Here is an 11,842-nt window from a genome sequence, read left to right on the forward strand (position 1 = left end):
TCTCCCTGTTTTCAATAGAAGACTTTAGAATAATCGGTTGGTACATGATGCTCTAACCTTCAGCCACAAGGGTTTCTTGGCATGCTGTCTGGAACAGCCAGCATCATTCAAGGGCATTTAGAACCTTGAAAAGCATCACTGAAAAGAAAATTCAGTTTCCATATGCTGAGCGCAATCATGTTTCCTTCCTCATGGGGCCGTGTGAATCCGTTCACTCGTGCGACAAGTGTCTGTGGAGCACCTACCACCTGTGGGCACTATCTAGGAGCTAAGGAAACATCGATGAACAAAATAGACAAAAAAAATCTCTGCCCTCATGCAACAAGCTTCATACTTAGGGGAGACAAACAACACATAAGTAAAATATATACTTTGCTGATGGTGATAAGTGCTATGGAGAAAAATTAAGCAAGAAAAGGTAAGTAATGTATGTGCCTATCACAGTATAAGCATTTAAAATATATTAAAGGGCTTTTCTTCCCACTAATAAAAGCTCTTAAAATTATTTTCTTGGTTTGGGGATTAAATTTAAGGAAAAATTACATTTCTGCTCAGGGGAGTAATAATTTTAACTCACAGAATATGAATAATGAAGTAATAATAACTTGTGTTTATCAAATACCAGCTTTGCGCCAATAAGTTTACATAGAAATACTTTGCTTCATCTTGTAAAATGAGTATTTTTCCCATTTTATAAATGGGAAAAAATGACACTCTGAGAAGCTCAAGATTGCAGATCTAATAATTTTATGTTAAAACTAAGATTCCAACGTAAGTATACCTAGCTTCGACATCCACCTGCCAGGCTAAGAGGCAGAGGGCCGAGAAAGAAGTAACATAACCAGCTTAAGAAGAGACATGTTTCTCCAAATTATTTTTAACTTAGAGGGGTTTTCTTTGCCCTGATTTGTTTTATTAGGTTTATTTGCTATAAAGATGAGTAAACATGTTTTGTCTTAACTTTTTAATCATTCTTTCAGAAAATAGAAACCATGGTCTCTGGTATGATGATTTTCTCTGGTTCCTAGATGCTAGGTCTGAACGCCAGCATCCTTGTGTACATACCATATATGCTTGATGCCCAGACAAGAAAGAGCAAGTTGAGTGCTACCTTTTGGCTTGAAATAAAAACAAATGGTCCTTCTCAAAGATACTCTAGAACCTCAAATGGTGGTGGGTAGGTCACATTACCAAACCTGGAGTGATTTGTTTGTAATGATTTGCCCCAAATGAGAGGTTTCCATTTTGGGGTTTTGAACCCCCAAATTCCAACAATTGACACATACATGTGTGTGTAGACTGGGAGTCTCCACGCAGGAGATGAGCAGTGAGGGAGGTAAGCAGACCGGGCGGACCTGTGAGAGCGATTGGCCTTGTTTCCCTTCTTGATTCACTCCATCTCCTGACGCCGTAACTCTAAACACCTTCTCTGTTTGGTTAGCCAAAATTCAAATGTTTAAAAATCATGTTATCAGTTATTTATTACTAAATTGGTGAAAACAATAATGGCTTCATTCACTAATTTGATTCTTTATTGGTTCTCTAAGCAATCTATGTGGTTATTTTTATTTGTAGCTTTATTTTCAGAACCATTCATTCTCCTTAAGCAGCTGCTTTTCTGAAAGGGGCATTTCCCTTCAGTGGGCAGAAGCTTCACGCCACTCCTAGGCAAAGTTGCAGAAATGTGCACCCCCCTGGCACCTTGCTGTGTTGCTCACCATCTCACCACTCCGACCCCTTATTCTTCTTTATTTTTAATTAAAAATGCAATGTAATAATAACACTAAAGAACCAATTATTGTAAAACTACCTTTGCACACCCATTTCCGTGTTTGCATATAGCCTTCCAATAAGGCCTTGCTGTCTTCCAATAAGGCCTTTGCACATACATTTTCATGTTTGCGTATAGTCTTGCAATAAGGCCTTGCTGTCTAAATTATTTCTAACTGATGTCCAACACAGCCTACAAGAGTGACCAATATGACTTTTAAAGAGCTGTTCCTTTTAATTCACACACAGGAAAAAAACACAGTTTAAATACAGCGGAATAAGTGAATTATCTATCAGAAGCTACAGTGTTATTTGGCTTTTGATGGGTTGTCTTTATGCTCATGCGATGGGGATAAACAGTGGCAGGAGAGATGGGGGCCTGGGGAACTGCTAACAGGGAGGATCGCCGGGGTCCAGAGCTCTTGCAGAACGGGACGGTGATAGGAGATCGGTGGGGTAGAAACAAACTATGAGCACTACCACTTGAAAAAGCTGAGCGTGTATTTGGGGGTACAGGAGAAAATAATTTTAAGTGGGCCAGAAAAAATAATGAGTTTATTTAAGAAAACACAGGAGCTCCATCTTGGTACCTGCAGACTAAGGGAAGAACTAATCAGGACTTTCCACAAGTAGAGCCCAAAAAACACAGTGTTAAATCTACGACAAGCCAGTCCTCCAGATAATATACATGCATAATATAATATGCATGCTTTTGCTCATCCTATTTTGAAAGTGTGTGTTCCTTCAGCACATGACCATGGACATGGTAGATATTTTACACACATTTGTTGATTGCTCACTACTGGCGAAGTTATCTGAAATGGCTGGTTTTGCAGCTTGTACAATGGTGAATATGATAGGCATTTGGATTGTTTCGGGGTACAGGGCAAGGCCGTGAGTTCTTATCCCACTGCAGTCTTCTAAGAGATAACAAGAGTCAGTTTTAGATTTGTCAGGTCCTTGTTTAGAGTCAGCATAAAAAACAAAAAAAAATTACCTTTTTCCTGTATGGCAAGGGTGGTCATTCATATGAACTCTCTAACAATTCTCCACACATCTGCAAATTAACACAGCCACTTCTCACTGTCACACGGTGGGTGAGAATGCTTCACCCACTACAAAGTCCAGAAGTCTGTCACAGGTATCTCATTAGCATAAACAGCAATGGCAGATCTGGATTTAGGGACATTAGCATGGCTAGAACCGCCCTGGTGGAGAAGGGTTCTTTTTAAGTATTGACTGTAATTCCCTTCCTAATTTAAAAAAAAAATGTGAACTTTTCCTGTAGTAATACAACTTCAAATCATAGGTCCCCAGCCTCCAGGAAAGAGAATAAAATAAAACGATAATGCTAAAAAAATACTCAGCCAGCATAAAAATGTTGTGTAATTTAAATGAGTTAAACAAAGAAGGAGATAAAAGTAATCAAGTACTAAAAGAAAGGGCAGGAGAAGTAATATAAACAATGAACCAACAGGATGGTTAATTAGCCTGCTTTGCAAAGAAGATTTAATTTCTCCCCTGAAAGCAATGGGAGTGACAAATAAGCCATACCTACCAAATATCTCCAAGTGTAATGTAATATGTCCCCCACTGCCTATAAAAGAAATGCTACTGAATTACTGAGCATGGTGCTGAATTGCCATGGATGCCTCTGATTACCATGAACGGGGTCTTGGCTCAGGGTTGTTTTGACAATGGTCCTTTAGTTTTTTTAAGCTCCACAATTTCTATCTGAATTGTTCCAGAGCAGAAGTCTCAAACTCAAATACCCACAGTGCTCAAGCAGCAGCACTGGGGATAAATAGATGGGAACTGGGGGAGACCATTACAATTTGGAGAACACTGCTCTGTCTAAGGCAGTCAAGTCTTGTCAAGTCAGCCACATCACCTGATCTTAGTGACACGGCTAAAACTCAGATTTGTGTGTCCTTTCTTTTTATGTCAAAGGAACCATATGGGACTGGCTACATAATTTTCAGGGTCTAGTGCAAAATGAAAATGCAGAATTCCTTGCTCAAAAAATACTAAGAATTTCAAGATGCACTAAACCAAATGCAGATCCTCCTGAGCACAGGGCACTATGGGCCTGCACAGGCTGCAAACCCATGAAGCCTGCCCAGGAGCCATAAAACAAGCTGCAGGCCCACATCAGCTCATGAATTACCCAGTTTGAGGCCCTGTCCTAAAGTTCCCCATTCTCTCACCATTTCCCCTTATGACTCAAAGCACACAGTTGCAAGGTGACTAGAAGAGTTTGGAGCATGTGTTCTTAATAACAGAATAAAATATGGCTTGTGGCTTTATAAAGGAAATAAAATCTCTCCTTTGTCCATATCAAGTCTTAAAACCAGCTGGAGGATTCAGCTGCTGACACATGTGCTTGTAGGAAAGAAATCTTGTACCTTATTAATTCAAAACATCTAAAAATCTATAGCTATGACCAAAGTCCTATAAAAAGTGATATTCTGACATCTGGACAAGATGGAGGCATGGGTAGATATACTTTGGCTCCTCACACAACCAAAAGAAAGACAACAAATTTAGAAACTAAAAATAACCAGAACTGCCGGAAAATCAAACTGTTTGGAAGTCCGACAACCAAGAAGTTAAAGAAGAAACATTCATTCAGACTGGCAGGAAGGGCAGAGATGGGCAGCTGGGATGGAGAAGATGTGCAGCAAGGAAGAGGCTGGAGGACCAGGGCAGGCAAGGCAGCAGCAGCTGGCAGACTGGGCAGTCCCACATTTGTGTGCAGATAAACCAGGAGGAACAACTGAGGAGCAGACAGACTGCACAACCCAAGGTTCCAGCATGGGAAAGTAAAGCCTCAAAACCTCTGTCTGTAAAAACCTGTGGGGATTGTGGCAGCAGGAGAAACTCCCAGCCTCATGGGAGAATTCATTGGAGAGACCCACAGGGTCCTAAAACACATGCAAACCAACCCACCCAGGAATCAGCAGCAGAAGGGCCCAGTTTGCTTGTGGGTAATGGGGAAAGTGTCTTAAAGCCAGTGGAGAGCTGAGCAAGTAGCATTCTTCCCTCTCTGACCCCTCCCCCACATGCCCCACCCTGGAAAATATCAAAGGCGCCACCCCTTACAGAGTAATGGATGCACTGAGTAAAAGAAATATGGCCCAAGTGAAAAAAGAGATGAAAACTCCAAAAATAGAACTAAGTGACAAAAAGATAGCCAACCTATCAGATGCAGAGTTGGAAACACCAGTAATCAGGATAATCACAGAAATGGTTGAGTATGGTCACAAAACAGAGGAAGAAATAAAGGCTATACAAAGTGAAATAATGAAAAATACATAGGGAACCAACAGTGAAGGAAAGGAAACTGGGACTCAAATCAACAATTTGGAGCAGAAGACATAAACATTCAACCAGAACAGAATGAAGAAACAAAAATTCAAAAAAAAAAAATGAGAGGCTTAGGAACCTCCAAGACAACTTTAAACATTCCAACATCCAAATCATAGGGGTGCTCTTTTTGAAAAAAAGTAAAGAAGAACTTCCCTAGTCTGGCCAAGGAAACAGATTTCCAGGAAGTCCATCAAGCTCAGAGAGTTCCAAAAAAATTGGACCCAAGGAAGCACACACCAAGGCATAGCGTAGTTATATTACCCAAGATTAAAGACAAGGAGAGAATTGTACAAGCAGCAAGATAAAAGGAGAGAGTTACCTACAAAGGACTTCCCATAAGACTATGAGTTAATTTCTCAAAAGAAACCTTGCAGGCAAGAAGAGGCTACAAAGAAGTATTCAAAGTCATGAAAGGCAAAGACCTACATCTAAGATTACTCTATCCAGCAAAGCTATCATTTAGAATGGGAGGACAGATGAAGTGCTTCCCAGACAAGATCAAGTTAAAGGAGTTCATCATCACCAAGCCCTTAGTATATCAAATATTAAAGGGACTTATCCAAGAAAAAGCTGATCAAAATTATGAACAGCAAAATAACAACAAGCTTACAACTATCAAAACTGAAACTTAAAAAAAAACTAAGCAAATAACTAGAACAAGAACAGAATCACGGAAATGGAGATCACATGCAAGGTTATCAGTGGGGAGGGGGAGAGAATGGGGGAAAAGGTACAGGGACTAAGTAACATAAGTGGTAGAGAGAAAATAGACAGGGGGAGGTTAAGAACAGTATAGGAAATGGAGAAGCCAAAGAACTCTTATGTACAAGCCATGCACGTGAACTAAGGCGGGGAATGCTGTAAGAAGGAGGCTGCAGTGCAGTGGGGAACAAAGGGGATAAAAAATGGGACAACTGTAATAGTATAATCAATAAAATGTACTTTTTTAAAAAGTGGTATTTCCCTGAAAAGCCTTCCCACTCATAGCCCACATACAAAGTGGGATTGTGCAATTGCCATCAAAGAGGAATGGTCATTCTGCAAGTGACTGTCCCAAGTCAGACATACCGTATACATGAGTAAATAGGCACCTGAAAAATTCCATGAAAATACAATCATAGTTTTGAATGCATTAGTTAATATAATAATTTAGAGAAAGGCTTCCCATTTAAAGTGATGTTTGTAAAGCACAACAGGGTAAATGGCTGGAGGTAACTGGTGCACTTACCCCCATGTAGCACATACCTCCACTGGCATGCTGGCTAGAACTTTCGATTTAGAGGGTTGTCTGGACAAAGAGTTTTTAAAGCTGAGAAATTTCTTTTATAAAAATAAAAAATCAACCCTGGCTGGTGTAGCTCAGTGGATCAAGCATAGACCTGAGAACCAGAGGATTGTGGTTTGATTCCCAGTCAGGGCACATGCCTGGGTTGCAGGCTGGTTTCCTGCAGGCCAACTTCCAACAGGGGACGCAGGAAAGGCAACCATACATTGATGTTTCTCTCGCCTTCCCCTCTAAAGATAAAATAAATAAATAAAATATTTTTAAAAATCATCAACTGAAATAGACATGTACTTCTTGGTTGATTATAGTTATAGTTTTCAGCACAGCATATACCAACAACATGCTAATGCCATTTTGGCTTTGTTCCACACCCGGCAAGATTCTAATCCAAACACAAGTAGAAAAAAAACAAAGTTATTACTCAATGCAGTTATTTTCCCAGCATATGTGGACTATATATGCATTTGCACCTATCTATATGTGCAGAGATAACGGGCTTATTTATTAGCACATGGAATAGAAGTAAATAGAAATAAAAATGGTACTACAATATTAGAGAGAATAAATTTTTCCACTACAAATATACCTGTTCACTTTTGTCTCCTGCTCTAGAATGCAGTGGGGAAAAGATTTGCAACAGTCTTATTCACTGCTATGTTCACTGACGTTGCCTGGAACATAGTAAATACTCAATAAATACTTGTTGAATTGAATCCATAGGATCAAAACAAATTATCACTCATTAATTCTAGGATTGGAAAGAGAAGAAAATGAGACATGTAGCAGGACAACCAACTTCCCTAAATTCCACTGGCTTTTTTATTCCCTAATTGGAAGCTAATTTCCTTAGTCACTGCACTTGGTAACTGGGTTGCTTTCTGATCAGCCTCTCATTCCTATAGCTCATGCAGACATGAACTTGAGCCTCCTTGGAGTAGGCTAGGACAAAGATTAACTTCCTTCCAGAACCTAGAAAAGGCTAATGGGCTCTGTAAAATAGTATGTCTAAGTATTCACCATACCAGAATCAATATCAATGTACCATCAGTGTGTGCATTAGCCCACAGTCAAACAAAGAATGGCCCTTGGAGCCCAGTAATGACGCTGGGCGTGGGTAGCTGGGGATGGGCAAATGATGCAGAGATGACTGTATCCACTCTCCTTAAACACAACGCTTCCAGGATGTTGCACAAGACTACCTTCCTTGTACTTTGTCAGATAGGGAGCGTCTGAATTCAGCCACTGATACGCTGAGCAAAATAACTCTTTTATCTTCTTGACTAAGAGGTGGATTCAGAACACACCTTCCTCACTATGAGAGGTTTCTCCTCTATCCTTGCCTAGTGTTGGCAGCGAATGCAAATATCTTAAAGTTATCAGGGCATGACACATGAAGCTGATAAGACAGGTAAAACAAATCTGAGTCATTACTGACTCAGTTAAGACCTGCTTTTAGTGCAGCTCTACCATGTCCACGTTCATTTGTGCAGCATTTCCCATATGCTCATCCTACTAGAAAAATGTGTCAAACAAGGGTAGTGGCACAAAGTCTGAGCGTTAATTCTGCATCAGAGTAGAATCTGACCAAGAATCATGTCCATTCCTGCAGTAAAATTGATCTCAGTGTTTTCAATGGGATTTCGTTCTGTACATGAAATCTGATTTTCCAGTTAGAGTGAGAAGGGGTGGATGAGTGTAAAGAAGATGACTGATCTGTATAGTATGTACAGCTGAGATGTTATAAAACTAAGATGACTGGGTAAGCATGAGGGTGCCATAGTCAAATCACAGTGGTTTGAAGTTCTGGACCAATCACTTCTTAACCATGCGACTTTGGCCGAATTTGTTAACCTGCCTAAGTTTCTGCAAGATGTGAATATTAACACCTAATCCTATAAAGATTATTAACTCTCTACCTCATAATGTCATTATAAGAACTAAATAATATATATATATACATATACAATGCTGAGTCCATTGCCTGGTACATAAGAGCTGAATAAGAGATGGCTGTGGTTTTTATGATCATTATTTTTATCACCCCCACCGTGGACTAGTGAACTACAAAGAAGTAACTTCTTTGTAACTTTGCAATTCGGTAAAGAAAGCTGTAACCAAAAGCACGGTACTTCTTGTCAGCTTCTTGTGAGGCTTCCATAGTCTAAACTGGACCACACAGTAAGGATGGTCATGATGATCTTTCACCTGTCACTGTGAAAAAAATTCTTTAAATTCTGGGAAGTTTCAGTGAAACACCACTAAATGTAGCCATACAGCAGTCACTCCCTTCCCCCATACTCACTTGCCCTATCCACCCCTTGGGGATCTATTAAACATAAAACTAAGGCAACTGAAATAGTCTTCGCCAGTAATTAAGGCATGCAGCTAATCAAAGAGAAGCACAGGCTGTGGCCCTGTGCAAAGAAACCAAACATCAGGATGACAGCTCCCATTGCTAGGGCTTTGTTCTCCTGGAGCAAAAAAAAAAAAAAAAAAAAAGCATAAAGTTGAGGAACTGCAGTTGCATTTTCAACATTTGCAGTGGCAGGGGGAGATTACAGGCTCTTCTGAACTAGAAGCGTTTTCTACCAGACAGCTGCGGCAGCCCACACCCACCAGCGCCACTTCCACTCTCAAAGCATGACTCCACTTTTCTCTAACACTGCCCTTAAGGAATCTAGCTCTGAAGACTTCCAGTAACTGTACAAGTCACCCATGATGAAGCAGCTGAGTCCACTGTTAGACAAAAGAAATAAAAATTAAGCAAATAAAAAACTCATTAAAATGCTGCCTTTGGTTATTTTTACTCCTAGAAATTCATTTTACCAAATAAGTCTTTCTTCATTTCCTTGGAAGTAATACTTTAAAAGAATTCTAATGGGCACTGAGTGATTTTCTCTAGACTCAAAATCCAGCCACTAGACATGCTGTCCCTTCCCCCATCACCATCTAGCACTCCTCCCTGTCACCTTAGAGCTTCTGACTTAGCTGCGTTCACACCCAGCACTCCCAGCAGAGCTTTCTGTTCACATTATATGACAAAAAAAGCAGGCAATGAACAGTTCATGCTCCTAAGTGCTTGCAATAAAGCCAGGCTGAGCTGACCTCTCCCATCCCATACAGCTGCATGTCAGCCACATAAGCTTAAAGGACCAAGAGTAGCATGTGCGCGATGTGTATTAAAAAAAACTAATTAAAATCTGAGGTCTTTCATTCCAGCTAGTGTCTAATGGGACCAATATGCCTGACTCTGTGCAAAAAAAAAAAAAAAAAAATCACTCCTCTGGCTAGAGGATTGCCCTTCCTGCTTCCTATGATGCATCCCTTGCTGGCCCAACAAACAGCTTAAAAGAAGAGGAACTCAGGATTGCTATCCTTTCCTATACGACTTCTCAAACAAAAACTATCAACTCAGCAGCACTGAGCCAAAAGGCCACTCCCCGATTCCAAGTGGACATATTGATCAATTGAACTGACATGTGCCTCTGCCTTTCTCTCCCTTAGTAGCAATCAGCGGCACCAGGGAAACCTATTGCATTTCCCAAAACAAAAGACAACACGCTGCTCCTTGTTTGACATTGTCAGTCCACATATTTTTCAAGGTAAAAAAATACAATGAAAATGCCCAAAGACAGAGATGGGAGTTGGAATGAAGAAGATACATGTTTACCGGGAGTTTCTGAATTGAGTTGAGCTGTGTTCAGCACACTCACTGAGGACCCTGCCATTTACGCATCTTGCCAGATTCTGGCGAAAGTTAAACAAACGCAGCAACACCCCTGACACTTCCAGAGGCTCTCATCAGGGCCACCCTTCGCAGCAACTGCCGCAGAGAGGAACCTTGTCACAAGTCAGCCTGCAGACAACTCCAGCTATTTCACAGAGCAGCCAGAGATGGAGAAACATCGTGGCAGTCCTTCAACTAACTATGAAGGACATGACTTGAAGGATCACCATATAAATCAAAAGGCTCAAGTAATTTTATTTGGTTTGGGTCCTCGGGTTTTGAATAAATCCTGTCTTGCAAGAGATCCCCTTTCACATCAGGGTTATGTCAAATGCTTATTCAGCAGTCATTCCTTGCCATGGAGAAACTAAAACCCAACCGAAGTAAACACTGAATTTCATACTGCAAGTCACTAAATATTTCATAAATCACAAGAGCAAATAGGGGACCAATTAGCTCTGCCGTACTAAAAATATATATGTATATCTTTACAACGTAGAAAAACTGTAAACAACTCATTTTAGAGCCCATTTGGGATTTTACAATAGGAAATTGCCTTATGTTTATGAAAAATTCCACGAGAACACTAAAAACAGGCAGAGATGGAGCAAGAAAAATTTCATACATTTTGAGTTCTTTAGGATCCTTATAGGCCTTTGTCTTAACCCAGCAGCCTGAAAAACAGATTTGGGTAAAACAGCCCTTCTTTCCCTGGTCCATTTTAAGCAGACAACAACCCCCATCTCCGCCTTAGCAGACACAGACTAACCAACACAACAACCATGCAATTAATGCCCAGACATTAACACTCACCATCTCCTGCTCCCACTGTCTTCTTTTGATGTTTACAGCACATCTGTAGGATGCAATACTAGGAGATGCCTTGTTTGACCTGCTGCATGATGCTGTGACATCAGTTCAGATGATGCAGCTCATTATGGGAAAGACTGCTGTTGCTATGGCAACTGGGATGTGCCAGGAATCCTTGCTGCATTTCCAGTGGAGCCTGAGACAATACGGAAGCCCTGTAAGAAACAGACGATATGCAAAATTTAGACCAAAGGCAGAGGATCCCTCATTGGACTAACAGCCATAGATTTAAAAGGAACTTCCCTGAAGGCCCTTCAGAGAAAACAAAAATTACCTCCTACTTTGTTGTTATACATTTAGTAGGGGAGGGGTACATAGATTTAGTGCTGAGAAAATATAGACTCAAATGGACAGTGTCTCTCTGTTAGGCAATTTGATCACTTTTTCTTCTCTGGACAGCATTACAATACCTCTTTAGAAGTTCTTGAAAATAATTTTTGCTTTTTTGCCAAAGACCAAAAAAGAAAGTAGGGAGCAAAAAAAGAATTAAAATTGGAATATAAACAGCTGAGAAGTGACTGTAAGTAGGCTTTAATTCTCAAAACATGGGCAAACTCCTTCCAGTGAAGGCTGCCCTTACCAAGTTCCCTCATGGGCACCAACCCACAGACCCCTCCCATGCAGAGTAGCCCCAGCACTCACTTGAGCATCAGACAGGCATGTGGAAGGAGGTTTAGAATCTGGGCATGGGACATACCACACAAACCTTCACTTCTAGGGCACCTTTCCTTGGCCTGCAGAACCCTCCCCACGTACAGCCAAATGCAAGAGTCTTTTCAGGGACCAAATCTCATGGTTAGAACAAGTGGCAGACCCACTGG

The 11,842-nt window shown here is 40.7% G+C and overlaps 1 protein-coding gene across 1 annotated transcript in view; it reads right to left on the reverse strand.

Annotated features, from left to right (window-relative positions):
- AKAP6 (A-kinase anchoring protein 6) overlaps positions 1-11,148 on the reverse strand; it is a 481,121-nt gene extending 469,973 nt beyond the window's left edge. The window contains exon 1 of the mRNA XM_037050256.1: positions 10,965-11,148. The gene's annotated coding sequence lies outside the window, so the exon portion shown is untranslated. The remainder of the gene's footprint in view (positions 1-10,964) is intronic.
- Between the last annotated feature and the right edge of the window lie 694 nt (positions 11,149-11,842).

This window comes from Sturnira hondurensis, unplaced genomic scaffold (genome assembly GCF_014824575.4).
Source record: "Sturnira hondurensis isolate 20B ecotype Veracruz unplaced genomic scaffold, ASM1482457v3 Scaffold0006655, whole genome shotgun sequence".
In the NCBI taxonomy this organism is placed as follows: domain Eukaryota; kingdom Metazoa; phylum Chordata; class Mammalia; order Chiroptera; family Phyllostomidae; genus Sturnira; species Sturnira hondurensis.